This window comes from Manis pentadactyla, chromosome 19 (genome assembly GCF_030020395.1).
Source record: "Manis pentadactyla isolate mManPen7 chromosome 19, mManPen7.hap1, whole genome shotgun sequence".
In the NCBI taxonomy this organism is placed as follows: domain Eukaryota; kingdom Metazoa; phylum Chordata; class Mammalia; order Pholidota; family Manidae; genus Manis; species Manis pentadactyla.
The window spans coordinates 7,300,615-7,307,962 of record NC_080037.1 but is presented as its reverse complement, the minus strand read 5'-3'; positions in this window follow the sequence as shown (position 1 = coordinate 7,307,962).

Here is a 7,348-nt window from a genome sequence, read left to right as displayed (position 1 = left end):
AGCAAGGGGACAGGCCTGAGGCGGGACCCAGAGGTGGCCCTCAAGAGAGGCAGCTGGCGCCCTCGATTGCAAATAGCCGGGAGGTATACTCTCTTCCCCTGTGTTAAACTGGGACCCCAGGTGGGTGGCCAACAGGCACGCCCCTCCCTGCATCGCCATTTCCCTGCTTTGGGGCGGGGTGCGTCTAGGCGCATTGCCTAACCAGCGCTCTGACCGGCAAGACCCTGCTCTCCAGGTTGGGCTGGCGATGCAAAGAACCATAGATGAACCACGGGCTCCTGCGGGCTGCCCCTGTCCCCAACCCCTACCGGCCGTGGCCCTCACGTCACTGATGGCCTTCGGAGATGTTCCGGAAGACGAGGCTCGGCCCACCGTTCCCCTTCAGGAACCCAGTCTCAGGTGTCCACAGGTTCTACCCCACTGCCCCCGGAGGGGCCGCCCTGCTCCCCAGCACTGGGGGCAGGGTGCGGAGGCGGGTGGTAGAGTTTCCATAGGGGTCCGGGTTTTTGTCTTTGAGACCTGGGATGGGGTGGGAGGGAGAGGAATCCGGGTCCTTCCAGAGCATTTTGGCTCACTGGAGGGGAGGCAGAGAGGACAGGATGGGTCTCTGCTGGCCTGGGGGTCGAGCCGCTCCTCTCTGGGTGTGTGTGAGTGAGAAAGACTTTGGGAACGTTGGCGCCACGGCAGTCATTCCCCCTAGTTTGAGACCACCACCCCGTTGGGCGAAATGCACCTCCTCCTGGCCCTGCAGGCCCATCTACCTCAGGTTCCCCTGGGCACGTGGCGCCTGGACCAGCGCGGAGGTGCGGTCCACGCGGGCAGGAAGCAGGAGGGCTCACGCCTGAACCTAGTGGGGTAGCTTGATATTTTGGACCCAGTAGAGTGTTTTTTCAGGTGCCAATCCCTTTCTCGATTGGGGTCCTGTGGGTGGTGCATAGTCCTCAGGGGATGTAGGTGTATATGAGGGGTGCGTGATCTGAATTTAGGGTAAGAGGTGTAAATGCCAGGTCCTCTCCTGGTATCTCCCAACTGTGGCTTCTGTTGGATTTCATTTTGGACAGAGGGACTGAGGACCCCTGCCCTGGAATGGGAAGGGACCCAGGCTCCCTGTCCCAAGACCCTGAAAGAGACTATCCCTGCCTGGGTGCACCCCTCTATGTTCCAAAAACGTTGTCTCCCCACTGGGGTCTGAGGGGTTTAGATGGTGCTGGCGTGGACCCGGACCCGGCCTAGCAGGATCTAGGGGCCGGTGCGTGGGGTTCTGGGGAAGGAGGCAGGGAAGCCCTTTTGGAGCTGGGCAGGGGAGTGTTTTCAGGGCAGGTCCTAGCAAAGCTGGCCCATTGTACCCTCAAACCCTATGCCTTAGATGGTGGGGTGGGAGTAGGGGGTGGGCCAGATCCTGTTTTCCTTTGTGTCTGCCTGGACATTACCCTTGATTGTCTTAGCCTTGGCCAGCGCCTGTCCATAGGAAGTGGACTTCGGATCAGAGGGCCCAGGGAGCTAGAGCTAACCCCTGGCCCCTCTCCAGTGCCCAGGGGCCTGGAGAGAGCTGTGTCTTTCCTCCCCCAAGGGGCCAGTGGTCACGAGGACTTGGTTCCAGCCACTTAGCTGTGGCATCTCAAGGGGGAGCTGGGGAGGGGTAAAGCTCCAAGAGACCTGTGCTTTCTGGTGGCATCCCCTCTTGCTCTGCCTGGCCTCATCCTTGTATTTAATTGATTAAACAAGTTCATCCCCGTCGTCCCCCCCCCAAAATAAAAATAAAAACAAAAAAAAACTTCCCTTGAAACTGCACCCTCATTCTATGGCTCTGTCCTTTTTGTAACTAAGCTTATAGTTTCAATTGCTATTACTAGTTAACCTCAAAGCCAACTTAGACTTTCAAGTGAAGCATTTCTACTCCAGCATGCTTCTGAAATTGTTCTTGCTCTTAGTGGCCAGTGTAGTAAAAACCTTTTAGTTTAGTAAGTCTCTGTTCAATGCCGATGGTAGGTCCAGCCTGGTATGAAAGTGCTTGCATTGGTAAAGATAATGGATATGTTTCTGCCCTGAGCCTACCTTTGTGGACCCTTGAGGAGTCTGTGTTTAACTTCACAGACCTCCTCCTGTCATGCTGGGCCCAGGAATTAATAGATTTATGGAAAGATATCAATACTTGATCTATAGGATCATAGTTTCTCTCTGGGTTTGCTGAAAACAGAAGGGGGTAATCCCGACTATTTGTCAGGTAACAAAGGTTATTTGTAACTGTCAGCAGAAAGGATGTGTTTCCACAGTATCGCCCGTATCACTGAAGACAGGGACTCAGCTTGGTGGATTGTCACGTCATGCCTGCGACTTCTTGACATTGCTGCCCAGATGTAATTTTCTAGTTTTTGCTTTTGAAATGCAACCAGCAGGAAAACCAGGGCTTGGGCTCTGAGTGAGGAGATGTAAAAATCTTTAGACCCAGTTTTTAGTCAATCCTTCTAAATTTTTTTTTGGGGGGTCAGTTTAATGGATTGTAAAGAACTGAACACCAGCTGCTTAAAATAGCTCTTGGCTTTTTATATGTTAATTTATGCATGTGATGGAAATACCATTCCAGTTGCCAGGAATGCACCAGTGGGAGAAAGTCAACTCTTGGGAAAACCATTACAGCATTAGTGCACAAGTCATCATAGAGAGGTAAGAGTGGCTGTCTGCATAGTAGAAGGATCGTGCAGCCATCCCTGTCCAGCTCCAGTTACTCTCTAGTCTGAAAATGGGGTCCATTTCCCTTACTACAAAGGACAGAACAGACATGGTACCCTAAGAACTCATAACAACAAATGCCAAATTTAAGTACATATGGAAAAGTGGGCGAAGGTACTGATATAGAGTTGGGAAACCTGGGCAAGATACTGGCTTCTCTAATTTATCTCAGCAAGTTTCGGGGAGGACACTGTGCTATGCAGTGGAATACAAAGATTGAAACATTTGTCCCTTCTCTCTAGGAGTGCATAGGACTTTGGCTAGTAAAGCTGGGAAATTTTATTATTTTATTACCTGTTGCAGGCAACCCAAGGAAGCAAACTATTCCCTAGAGGTGGCAAGACACAGACCAAAGCCAACACTTGGTGAGTGTGTTCAGCTTGGTAGGTCAACTATATGATGTCACTGTCAGCAAGAGCCACCTGCACTTTGATATCCTGTAAGGGGGACCACTTTGGTTGAAAAAAGTTAGAGGAGTTTGAGGTCTTCAGTTGTATTGTGTTCCTTTTGCCTGCTTTTGGGAACAGTTAGCCATATTGCTGCTTTACCCAGGGCAAATATGTGGTTAAAAGTGAGAGTGTAGATTTCTAGCATAGTGGGACTCCTCTGTATAATACTCTACTTGTGGATACATGTCATTATAAATGTTACTAGACCCACAGAATGTACACCACCAAGAGTAAAACCTAATGTAAACTATGGACTTTGGGTGATAACGATGTGTCAGTGTAGGTTCGTCAGCTGCATCAAATGTGCCACAATGGTGGGGGATGGGGCTACATGTGTCATCCGCGGGGCACATATGGGACCTCTCTGTATCTTCTGCTCAATTTTTCTGTGAATCTAAAAGTATTCTCAAAAATCAAGTCTGGTCAAAAGATACAAACTTCCAGTTATAATATAAATAAGTACTGGGAATGTAATGTACAACAGGGTGACTATAGTTAACACTGCTGTGTGGTATATTTGAAATTTTCTAAGAAAGTAGATCCTAAAAAATTGTTAGCCCAAAGAAAAACCATTTTTTCTTTTTGGTCCACTTTTCATGAGAGGAGGGATGTTAACTAAACTTATTGTGGTAATCATTTTGCAACATATGTAGGTAAATTCATTATGCCGTACCCCTGAAACTTACACAGTGCTGTATGTCAGTTCTCGCTCAATAAAACTGAAAGAAGTAAAAGTCTATTACAAAATAGAGCAAACAAAAACCAAGCATATAACCTTACTTATTTCAAGACACAGATCTCGTAATAAAACTAATGCTAGAGACACTTGTGATTCAGGGGCAAAAAGAAATTAAAAGTGCATCCTCTTTCCCCTTCCACCAGGATCCATTAAAGTGTGTCATTTTGGAGTTTGGAACTCTGATATAGCCAACTGAAGAGGAAGAGGAGGGTCTGGGGGTCTGTCAATGTCTTTACACCAGAAGATTTGTGTGAAGATTAAATGTGTCAAGAGGTGTGTGGTTTAATTTAGTTTCAATTTTCATTCCTTACAAGTTTCTGTTGATGTTTGCTTTTTTTGATACATGAATGTGTGGTTTTAGAGTGAAGCTGACTGGTTTTTGCTGCAATAAAGAGCTGTTGATGAAGGGAACCAGCTTTCTGCTGTAAAATAAGCTCTGGGGGTGTAATGAACAGCACAGTGACCATAGTTAATACAGGACTATGCATCTGAGATTTGCTCAGAGTGTAGACCTTAAGAGTTACCACCACCACACAAAAAAGTAACTGTGTGAGGTGATGGTTGTGTTAATTAACCTGATTGTGGTCATCATTTCACAAAGTATATGTGTGTCAAATCATCATGTTGTACCCTTTGGGTATGTAACATTTTGCTTGACAATCATACCTCAATAAAGCTGGAAAAAACTCTGATTGTCGAAGGACTGGTGTCTTCCTCCTGTTTACTTGTATCCTAACAGACCTCTGGCCTCAGAGATGAAATTCAGTTAAAAAGAAAGCAGAGAAAGCTGACCCAGAAGATTTCATTTCCAGGGACTGGTGAGCAATATAGTACTTCTGGCTGGGAGAACACTGAAGATTTTGACCCCAGGGAAACTGCCTCCTAGGATTGAAATGTTCAGATGGTTTTTATTCTATCTTGAAGCAGGTCCTCAAAATAGAGCTTCTCCAACTTTAATTAAGCCATATAGCAATTGTGAAAATCGCTTGAAGATCTTATAAAAAGACAGATTGTAGTTCAATAGATCTAGAATAGGCTCTGAGATTCAGCATTTCTAACAAGCTCCCAGGTGTCTCAGCCCTGTTTCCCATAAAAAGTAACAGACTGGATGGCTTAAATACACACATTTTTTCCCTCATATTTCTTAAGGCTGAAAGTGTGAGCTCAGGGTGCCAGCATGGTCAGCTTCTGGTGAGGACTCTGCCTTGCAGATGACCACCTCCTTGCTGTGTCCTCACAAGGCAGAGAAAATGGGAGAGAGGAAAAGCTCTGGTCTCTTCCTTTTCCTACAAGGACATGGATTCATCATGGGAGGTCCACTCTCATGAGCTCATCTGAACCTAATTATTTCCTAAAGACCCCAACCCTAAAACCATCACACTGGGAGTTAGGGGGGCTTCACCGTATGCATTTGGGGAAAGACACAATTCAGTCCATGCATTTGGGGGCAGACACAATTCAGTCCATGCATTTGGGGAAGACACAGTTCAGTCTGTAGCACCGGGTGCTGCAGGTGCTGCTGTTCTGAGACATCACTTTGAGCAGCAACTCCCTAAAAGAAGCTTTGCATTCCAGTGACAACTGGAGGGGCCCAACTATGCCTCACCTAACACTGAGATAGTTGATCCAAACCATCAAAATTGTTAAGAGATCTCAATTTCATGAATGTAATAAACAGCTTAGCAAAGTCTTTGTTGCTCATGTTACAAAATGCACATTTCTATCAAATTTTCACTTATGAGGCTTTTAAATGACATGTTGTGAGATGGCCTTAGTGTGGAGTTTGTGCAAGAGCAGCTCAGTGGACCTTTTAACTGATCCAATAAGACATTTAGAATTACATACAAAAGAGCCAAGTCTCTTTTTTTTATCACTAAAGGCCACAGAAATTAAAGGAACAGCTTCCAGTATAAATTATTTTGGCCATAAATTTCTTGCCAACATGATCAATAGAACAGGAAATTCAGGAGTTTTACCAAGTTTGGAGGGTTTCAAATAAGATGACTTAATGTACTTCATTACATTAATTCTATGGGTATAGAATGAAAGTAAACAATCAGATGACACAGATCAAATGAATAAGTTAGCATCTTGTCTGGAAGCACAGCCAAACAGAGGGAATGGGATATCCGAAGGGACATAAATAAATGCTGCAGTACGTTAGTGCCTCTTTCTCTCTCAGTGCCCCTCGGTGACCCCATCTGGTACGTGGCTTTAAATACCATCATGTGCCAGGTAACGTAGCACAGTGGTAATGAGCTTGGGACTCTGGAGTCAGCCTGGCTGGATTTTCCTTTTGGATTTACCACTACTAGTTGAATGACCTCAGGGAAATCTTCTGTTTCTTCATCTTAAAATGAAGATAATCATACAGTGCCCATTCCATAGGGATGTTGAGGGTATTACTAAGAAAATATTTATAAAACTGCTTAGATTGTGCCTAGCACATAGTAAGCACCCAGTAAATGTTAGATATATGCCAAGTCCTCCCGAATATCTATTTCTTGCCCAGACTTCTTTGCAGAACTTCAGGTTCATATATATAACTGCCTATTTGATTATCTTCACAGACATCTAAGAGATGTTTCAAACTTAACCTGACCAAACAGCCGATTCTTTGCCCAAATCTGTTTCTTCCCTGGTGATCATGTTTCCTTACCCACCACCATCCACATACTAGCTCAAGCTAAAAACATGGGAGTCTTTGCATTTTTTCCTCATTCCCCACGTTCAGTCCTCCTGTTTGTTCCTGGAACATGCCGTACTTATTTTCAGTGAAGGGTCTTTGAGTTAGGTGTTCTCTGCCTGGAATGCTTACTGCTTGACCTTTACTTATCAAGCTCTTATCATTCAAATGTCAGCTTAATGTCACCTCATAGAGAGGCTTTCTATGAACAACTACCATAAAGTTGTTCGACCTGTAATAGCCTTGGAAAATTCAGATAGTGTTTCTTTCTGGGGCAGAGAGCAATGACTTAACCAGTCACTTTAGTGTGGCTCTGTGTCAATAAACAGACCTTTGCACATTCAAGTGATTGGCAGTGGCCCAGGCCCAAGCAAACAGAGCTCTGGGTTTGGTCTACCCAGAGCTCTTTTCCTTACTACTGACACCAGTAAGTTTTGATCTGGGGATACCTTGACTACCTGGCCGCTGCTGTAGGCTTGCTGTTGCACTGTCAGAATCACATCTCTTCCTCCTCACGCTCAGGAAAATAACCAAACACCATTTGGGCATCTTGCTTCATTCTTAGCCCTCAACCTCATTGACAGGTAGAGAAATTGGACCTGTACTCCCCTGCTCTTGCCCATCACTTTGATAAGAGCGTTTGCTCCCAGACCCCAGGGAGTGTCTCATATCTCCCAGCCTGTCCCACAAAGGGCCCTTGAACTTTCCTCTTCCAGAAAGCCATGTCTCTGTCAGCATTTCATC